At 62.9% G+C, this 9388-nt stretch overlaps 1 long non-coding RNA gene across 1 annotated transcript; it reads left to right on the top strand.

The window, feature by feature from the left end:
- Window positions 1-6: 6 nt before the first annotated feature.
- LOC119145031 lies at window positions 7-1475 on the top strand. Its single transcript, XR_005103277.1, has 3 exons — window positions 7-727; window positions 841-889; window positions 1273-1475. It is a non-coding gene; the product is annotated as an uncharacterized LOC119145031 (long non-coding RNA).
- The last annotated feature ends 7913 nt before the right edge of the window (window positions 1476-9388 follow it).

Genomic DNA, 9388 nt, shown 5'->3' with positions numbered 1-9388 from the left:
CCACACCCCCAAAAGCCACGCCCCTCCCCAGCTATGTCCCTCCCAAACCACACCCCTCCCCAGCCATGCCCTCCGTTAAGCCATGCCCCAAAAAGCTCCGCCCCTCCATGAAACCACGCCCCTCCCCAGCCATGCCCTTCCCTAACCACGCCCCTCCCAAAGCCCTGCCCCTCCACAAAACCACACCCCTCCCCAGCCACATTCCAGCTAGCCACGCCTCACCCAGAGCCATGCCGCCACATCGCAGCCCCTCACAAAGCCACATCCCCAAACCACGCCCCTCCCAAGCCACGCCCCTCCGTGAAACCACACCCCTCCCCAGTCATGTCTCTCCCTAGCCACGCCCTTCCCTAACCATGCCTCCAAAAGCCCCGCCCCTCCACAAAACCACACCTCTCCCCAGCCACATTCCAGCTAGCCATGCCCCTCCCAAAGCCATACCCCCACCGTGGCCCCCCAAAAGCCATGCCCCAAGCCACGCCTCTCCCAAGCCACGCCCCTGCAAACCACACCCCTCCATGAAACCACACCCCCTCCACCCCTTACAGCTCCTTTACCCCCCTGCCCCTTTTCACCCTCCACTCCTTTTCGACCCCCCACCCCTTTTGGCCCCGCCCCCTGTGACCCCTCCCCCTCTCGCCCCGCCCCCCAGACTACCCATCCCTGCGGCGCTGGGGGCTGGTGGTGGCAGCCGCGCTCTTTGTCACCGGCATCGGCGTCATCGCCTGTGAGTGATGCCCCTCCCCCCCCCGGGGCCCCTCGGGGTCAGAGGTCACCCGTGCTCTGGGGGCCCCTCCCCCCTTCACCCCCCAACGTTCCTCTCTCCCCTCCCCCCCCCAGGTGGGAAGTGCGGGAAGCCCCCACACTGCCAGGGCCGGAAGAGGAAGAAGTGAGATCCCTCCCCCACCCCAGGGGACCCCTCCCCTCACCCCCCCCTTGGGTTACCCCACCCCTCCCCCCATAACCCCCTGCAGTCTTGGGGATCCCCACTTAAAGGGCCCCTCCCCCCATGGGTCACCCCTCCCCCCATATGGGTGACCCCTCCCCCCCATGGGTGACCCCTCCCCTCCATGGCTTACCACTCCACCCCATGGGTGACCCCTCCCCCTCTGGGTGACCCCTTCCCCACCATGGGTGACCCCGACCCCCCATGGCTGACCCCTCCCCACCCCGTGGGTCACCCCTCCCCCCTTGCAGCCTCCCCCTAGAAGCCCCACCCCTTTTTGCCTCCACACCCCCACCCTGCCCACGTGACCTCCCCTCCCCCCCCAGCGCCTACGACATCGCCCAGATCTGAGGCTGCCGCCCCTCCCCCACCCTGCTGAAGGAAGAGAGGGCTGGGCAAGGACAGAAAGCCCCGCCCCCTCGTGAGGCCCCGCCTCGCCGCTGCGCTGGACGCTCCACCCACTTTTCATTAAACGAACCCTCCCCCGCGTGGCTGTGATGTCACCAGGGGGGAGGAGCCAACAGTGTCAGTGCTGCGTGCTGATTGAGCGGCTGGGGGAAGGCAAGAGGCGGGGCTGGGCACCACAGGGAGGGCACTGATTGGCCAGTGGGGGCGGTGGGGCCAGGCAAAGGCAGAGAGGCTGCTGATTGGCCAGCAGGACCCTCCCCATGAGCTCAGCCAATAGGATGATGGCGAGGGGGTGGAGCCCTGGATGGCCACGCCCACCCCAAGCAGAGGTGGCAGCACTGTGGAGTCCCGGTCTTTGGTCTTTATTGAGGGGCGGGGGTGGGGAGTGGGGCCTCGCTTAGCCCCGCCCCCGCGCTGGGCAGCGCCGTCTGGTAGACCACCACAGGCTGGGGGAGAGGAGGGGGCGGGGTCAGCAGGAGGCGGGGCATGCTACGCCCCCTTCCTCTTATAGGGCATCCTGGCCCCACCCCTTCCCCTTATATGGCTAACAGCCACCCTGGCCACGTATCTTCCCCTTAGAGGGCACCCAGGCCCCACCCCCTTCTCCTTATAGGGCACCCAGCCATCCTGGCCCCTCCCCCTTCCCCTTTTATGGCACCAAGCCATCCTGGCCCCGTGTCTTCCCCTTATAGGGCACCCAGGCCCTGCCCCCTTCACCTTATATGGCACCCAGCCATTCTTGTCCCGCCTCCTATCCCTTACATGGCATCTAGCCATCCTGGCCCCGCCCCCTAAACCTTGCACCCAGGCATCCTGGCCCCTCCCCCTTCCACTTCTATGACTCCCAGACCCACTCCCTATTCCTTATATGGAGCCCAGTCCCTGCCCCCTACTTCTTATATGGCACCCAGCCATCCTGCCCCCGCCTCAGGCCCTGCCCCCTCTCACCGTCCGTCACCGCCCCCTCTGCCAGGGCCCCACCCCCACTCACCACCCCTCCTCGCTCTCCTGGCCCCGCCCCTCTTGGTCCCCGCCCTTGCTCAATGGTAGGCCCTGTCCCGCCCTTCGGGCCCCGCCCCGGGCCCCTCCCCCCATGGGCCCCGCCCCCGCTCACCGGCCGGCCCCGCCCCGCCCCCCGGGCTGCTGCCACCGCTCCCGTCACCGTTAGCGCCGCCCCCGCCGCCGATGACGTCATCAGCACTAGCTGCGCCCCCAACACCACGCCCTGTGCGGGGGAGGGGGCGAGGGGCGAGGCCTGTGAGGCTCCGTCCATCGCGCCTGGCCACGGCCCCTCCCTCCCGCGCGGCGCCCCCTGCCGGTGAGAGGAGGGGCCACAGACCCAGAGCCCAGCCCCCAGCCCCCCATAGCGCCCCACAGTGCCCCATAGATCCCCCCATAGCGCCCCACAGACTCCCCCACAGCCCCCCCATAGCGCCCCATAGACCCCTCATAGCGCCCCACAGCCTCCCATAGCCCCCCATAGCACCCCATGGCCCCCCATAGAGGCCCTATAGCCCCCCAAAGCCCTACAGCTGCCCCATAGCAGCCCCATAGCCCCCATAGATGACCCATAGCCCCCCGAGGACCCCTAAAGCCCCCCAAAGCCCCATAGCTGCCCCATAGTTTCTCAAAACCCCATAGCCCCCCATGGACCCCCCACCCTCCTGGCCCCTCAGAGTGGCCCCATGGCCCCCCCATAGCCCCATAGCTGCCCCATAGCTCCCCAAAGCCCCGTAGGCCCCCATGGACCCCCCAATTCCCCATAGCCCCCCATGGCCCCCCATAGCCCCATAGCTGCCCCATAGTCCCACAAAGCCCCATAGCTGCCCCATAGGCCCTCAAAGCCCCAGGCACCCCTATGGACCCCCCATAGCCCCCATAGCCCCATAGCCCCCCGTACCTGCATGGGGGGTCCCACGCGGTGGCATGTGGGGCAGCCATAGGGCAGGAGCACCCCCTGCAGCACCAGCTCCAGGAAGGAGAAGATGGCACCCAGCACCCCTAGCGCCAGCCCTGCCCGTGCCTGCACCGTGGGGCAGCGTGTCACCCCCTGCTGTCACCCCCCTGCTGCCCCATAGCGTGCCCCACACGTGTCCCCATCCCCCCCAACTCACCAGCTTCACTGAGGGTCTCTGCGCCATCGCCACCAGCACCACCCCTGACACCATCAGCTGGGGGGGTGGGGGGGCAGGTGTGGGTCAGGGGCTGCCCCATAAGTGTCCCTGCCCCATAACTGCCTCCCCCTCCATATGTCCTCCCATAATCCCCACCCTGCCCCATCAGCCCCCCATCACATATGTGCCCCCCCATAACCACCCCCCTGTCCCATAAGTGCCCCCCTGCCCCATAAATGCCCCCTGACACCATAAGTTCCCCCCTGCCCCATAAGTGCTTCCTCACCTCATAACTGCCCCTCTGCCCCATGTGTCCCCTCCACCCCATAATCCCCACCCTGCCCCATCAGCCCCTCACCCCATAAGTGCCCCCCCATAACTACCCCATTGCCCCATAAGTGCCCCCCACCCATAAATGCCCCCCTGCCCCATAAGTGCCCCACTGCCACATAAGTGCCCCCCTGGTCCATAAGTGCCCCTCCCCCATAAATGCCTCCACACCCCATAACTGCCCCCCTGCCCCATAATTCACCCCCGTGCCATACCTCCCACCCTGCCCCATCAGCCCCCCACCACATAAGTGCCCCCCATAACCACCCCATTGCCCCATAAGTGCCCCCCTGCCCCATAAGTGCCCCCCAACCCCATAAACACCCCCTTGCCCCATAGGTGCCCCACGCCCATAAATGCCCTCCTGCCCCATAAGTGCCCCCCAACCCCATAAACACCCCCTTGCCCCATAGGTGCCCCACGCCCATAAATGCCCTCCTGCCCCATAAGTGCCTCCTCACCCCATAACTGCCCTCCGGCCCCATAAGTCCCCCCCACCCCATAATTCCCACCCTGCCCCATCAGCCCCCCACCCCTTAAGTGCCCCCCCATAACCACCCCCTTGCCCCATAAGTGCCCCCCACTCATAAGTGCCCCCCTGCCTCATAACTCTCACCAGGGTGCCGGTGCCCAGGGGGACCCCCAGATGGGCCCCCAGCGGGTCCCTCAGGGCCACCAGGAGGGTCCCACCCAGGGCCACCTGCAGCGCCCCCAGCAGCACCTGCGTCACCTGCAGGGGCGGCGGTGGGTGGGGGCAGGGCCGGGGTGGGCGCGGGGCCTGGGCTGGCCCCACCCACACACCCTTACTCAGTCACTACTCCCCTCCCTCACTCCTTCCCTCCTCACCCCCTATGCACTGCCTACTCCCACTCACCCCTACACCCCCTACTCAGCCTCTACTCACCCCCTATTCATCCCTGCTCCCCCTTACCCCTGCACCCCCTACTCAGCCTCTACTCACCCCCTACTCACCCCTGCTCCCCCTCACCCCTATGCCCCCTACTCAGCCTCTACTCACCCCCTAATCACCCCTGCTCCCTCTCACCCCTATGCCCCCTACTCAGCCTCTACTCACCCCCTACTCATCCCTGCTCCCCCTCACCCCTACACTCCTACTTGCACCCTACTCACCCTACTCCTACTCACCCCCTATGCAGCCCTACTCACTGCCTACTCCCCCTTCACCCTACACCCCTACTCTCCCCTTAGATCTACCCACACCTACTCACCCCCTACTCCACTCACGCTTATTGCCCTCCCATCTCTTACCCCACTCACCCCTTCTTCCTACTCACCCCTGTGCACCACCTACTCACTCCCTACTCCCCCATATCCCTACACCACACTATTCCTCCCCTACTCACCCCCCATGCACCATCTACTCACTGCCTACTCCCCCCTTCCCCACACCCCCTACCCACCCCCTCTGCATGCCTACTTACTTCCTGCTCCCCCTTACCTCTATACCCCCTACTCACCCCGATGCACTGCCCACTCACTCCATACTCCCCCTTACCTACACCCCCCTACACCCCAACTTCTCATCCCCTATTCGCCATCAAAACCTGCCCCTACTCCTAGCTCACCCCCCCTTAGCCCTACTCACCCCCTGCTCACCCTTATGCACCCCTTACTAACTCCATACTCCCTACTCACCCCTACACTGCTTCACTCACCCCCTACTCACCATCATGCACCACCTACTTACTCCCTAATATCACTTTAACCCTACAGCCCCCCAACTCACCCCCTATGCACTCCCTACTCACTCCATACTCCCGCATACCCCTACAACCCCCTACCCATCCCCTATGCACCGCCTACTCACTCCTTCCTCCCCCTTACACCTACACCCCCCCTACTCACCTCCTACTCATACCCTGTGCACCACCCACTCACCCCCTACTCCCCCTTACCCCTACTCACCCCTACCCACCCCCCACTCACTCCCTACTCCCCCTTACCCCTACACTTCCTACTCACCCTTTACTCCTACTCACCCAGCTCACCCAGCAATCCCCCCTCCCCCCGCCCCTCCTCTCCCCCCCCCCCCCGGGCAGTTACTTCACGGGTTACTCCCCACTTACTCCCAGGGCCAGGGGCTCCCCCCACAAGCGCCGGCCGCTCTTACCGGGGGGCCCCAGGCCCGACCCCCCCGGCACGATGTGGGTCAGCAGCACCACCCCCTCCATCGCTCGCCGCACGGGGGGGGGGGGGGATGGGCAGCGCCGCTGGCCTTGAACCCCGGGGGGGGGGGGAGGGGAACACACGTCCTGCCCCGCCCCCCCCCCCCCCCCCCCCGCCAAGGGAGGGGAGAAGAGGGGATGCAGGTGTCCCAGCCCCTCCCCCACCAGGGCCACTGGGTGACCACCCCCCCCCCCAGCGCCCCTCCCCCCACCCCTGGAAGTACCCCTCCCCCCCCACCCAGTGCACCTGGGCACCTGCCAGCCCCTCCCCCACCCCACCCCCTCCCCAGGCCCAAGGGCTCCGCAGGGTCAAATCACAAATTTTAATAGTTTTTCCAATTTTTGAGGAGAAAAACGGCAATTTGGGGGGCCAAGGCTCCGGCAGAGGCCCCAACCCGAGTTTCGGGTGAAAACCTGGGATTTGGGGTCAAACATGATTTTTGGGGCCAAATCTGGGGGGTTGAAGCAAATCCTGTTTTTCTAATGGACCGGTCGGTTTTAGGGCAAAACCCTGGATTTTAGGGCAAGACGCTACTCGGGGTCAAACTCCCCCTCCCCCTCCTCCATTTTGGGGTCAAAACCTGCCATTTTGGGCCTTTTTTCTTCCAGAGGAAAAAAAAAACACAAACCCACATAAAAAAAAACAAGTTTTGGGGTCAAAGCCAAGTTTCAGCACTGAAAAATTTTAACCCTATTTTGGGGGGAGAAAAGGCGGTTTCAGGTCAAAAGGAGCTTGGGGGCCAAATTCCCGTTTTGAGGAGAGGGAGGAAAGGCCATTTTGGGGCTAAAAATCCTGATTTGTGGGCAAAAAGGCTCTTTTTTGGGTAGCTGAGCGCTGCTTTGGGCCTGCAAGGCTGATTTTGGGGCTAAAAATCCTGATTTGGGGGCTAAACCTCCTGATTTTGGTGCAAAAAGGCCCTTCTTTTGGCAGTTGAGCACCGTTTTAGGCCTGAGAGGCCCATTTTGGAGCTAAAAATCTTTATTTGGAGGCTAAAAATGTTGATTTTGGTGCAAAAAGGCCCTTTTTTGGGCAGCTGAGCACCATTTTGGGCCTGTGAGGCCCGTTTTGGGGCTAAAAATCCTGATTTTGGAGCAATCCACCTCATCTTTCAAGGGCAAATGGCAGGTTTTCAGTCACAACACCATTTGGGGGGTAACCCATCATTTTGGGGGCTAAACCAAACATTTTGGGGGCTAAACCCAACATTTTGGGGGCTGAAACCAGTATTTGGGGCTAAAAGCAACATTTTGGGGGCTAAAACCAGCATTTTTGGGGCTAAAAACAGCATTTTTGGGGCTGGGCAGGGCCGCCCCCCTTCACCAGCGCCACTCGGGGCCCCCCCAGGGTGACGATGGCCGGGGGGGGCCAGATGATGTAGGTGGTGGTTGCTGCCAGCGGCAGTGACTTCATCGGTGATGTCATTGGTGATGTCATCGGTGACGTCATCAGTGGGCAGGCAGCCTGCAAGGCGAGGTGTTCTGCGAACAGCCCCACCCCTCCCCAAAGCCCCAAATTCACCCCAAAATCGAGGACCTCGACCTACCTGCGATTTGGGAGGGGACTTCGTCTGGGGGTGGCGGCAGCGCCGGTGACCCCGACCTTGACCCCGACCTTGACCCCGACCTTCACCCCGGCGCCGACACCGGCACCGGCAGAGACGCCCCATGGCCCCCCCACCTGCGCCCCGAAAACCCCTGTCACCAAAAACGGCTGGAGTGGCCCCAAAATGGGCTCGGAGCCCCCCAGGGTATCCCCGAACGCCCCCCAATCCCCCGAGACCGCCCAAAACCTCCCCAAACCACCTAAGTGACCCCAAACCAGCCCAAATACCCCCAATCACCTCAAAATCCCCCAAATACCAAAAAAAAGCCCTGAATCGTCCCCAAACACCCCTGAGTCGCCCCCAAACAGCCTAAATTCTTGCAAAATATTGCCAAATCCCCCCGAATCCCCCCCAAAACATCCCAGGATCACCCCAAAGCTCCCCCAAACAACCCCCAGATCCCCCCAAATACCCCGAATTCCCACAAAATATCCCAGAATCCCCCCAAAACACCCCCAAATCCCCCCAAAATCCCCCCTGAATCCCCCAAAACACCCCAAATACCCCCAAAATACCCCTAAATCCCCCCCAAACACCCTCGGATCACTCCAGAGCTCCCCAAAACATCCCGGTATCACCCCAAAGCTCCCCCAAACAACCTCAAAATCCCCCAAATCCCCCAAATCCCCTCAAAACAACCCCCAAATCCCCCCCAAACACCCCAAAATCTCCCCAATCCCCCCAAAATCCCCCAAACCACCCCAAAATTCCCCAAATCCCCCCAAACACCCCCCAAATTTCCCCAAATATTACCCCCAAATTCCCCTGAAACACCCCAAATCACTCCCAAACGCCCCTGGATCACCCCAAATCCTCCCCAAACACCCCAAAATCCCACAAAATATCCCCAAATCCCCCCCAACACCCCTAGCTTCCCAAAACATCCCCGTGTCCCCCCCAACACCCCTAATTACCCCAAAACATACGAAATCCCCCCAAAACTGCCCCAAAGGAACCCCCAAATCCCCCAACCCCGCCCCCCAAAAATGCTCCACCCCCCAAACACCCCAAAATGCCCCGAATATCCCCCCCAAACTCTCACACACCCCCAAATGCCCTGAGAACACCACAAACCCCCCCCTCCCCCCCCCCTGCCCCCCCCTCTTTGCCTGAACCTGGCGGGTTTCACCCCAAAGCACTGCTCGGCCGGTGGGGGGTGGGGAACGGTTTATAGGGGTGCGAGGGGGGGTGGGGCCCCCCAAACCCCGCCCCAAACCCCCAAACCCCTCATTGAGCCCCAAAACCCGTAATTGACCCCGAATTCCTGTGGGAACCCCAAAACCAGTCCGGGTACCCCAAAACCCGTCCCCAACCCCAATCCCCCCCCACCTCCCACCCCAATCCCCTTAACTCCACCCCAGAACCCCCAAACCCCACTCTTGAGCCCCCAACTAGGTCAGGGCACCACAAAACCCATCGCTGAACCCCAAAATCCTTTAGTTGAGCCCCAAAACCGGTCCGGGCACCTCCAGCCCCACCCCCGAACCCCCAAACCTGTTGTTGACCCCAAGTTCCTGTGGGAACCCCAAAACTGGGCCGGGTACCCCAAAACCCGCCCCTGAACCCCAAAACCCGCCCCCAACTTCCCTTAACCCCGCCCCACCCCCCAACTCCCACCCCTGAACCCCCAACTAGGTCTGGACTCCAAAACCCATCACTGAACCCCAAAACCCTTTAATTGAGCCCCAAAACCGGTCCGGGCACCCCCAGCCCCGCCCCCGAACCCCCAAACCTGTCGTTGACCCCAAATTCTTGTGGGAACCCCAAAACCGGTCCGGGCACCTCAAAAAACACCTGAAC

This window comes from Falco rusticolus, chromosome 3 (genome assembly GCF_015220075.1).
Source record: "Falco rusticolus isolate bFalRus1 chromosome 3, bFalRus1.pri, whole genome shotgun sequence".
NCBI classification, from domain to species: Eukaryota; Metazoa; Chordata; class Aves; order Falconiformes; family Falconidae; genus Falco; species Falco rusticolus.
The sequence above is the reverse complement of the archived record's forward strand: the minus strand, read 5'-3'. Positions and strand labels throughout refer to the sequence as shown.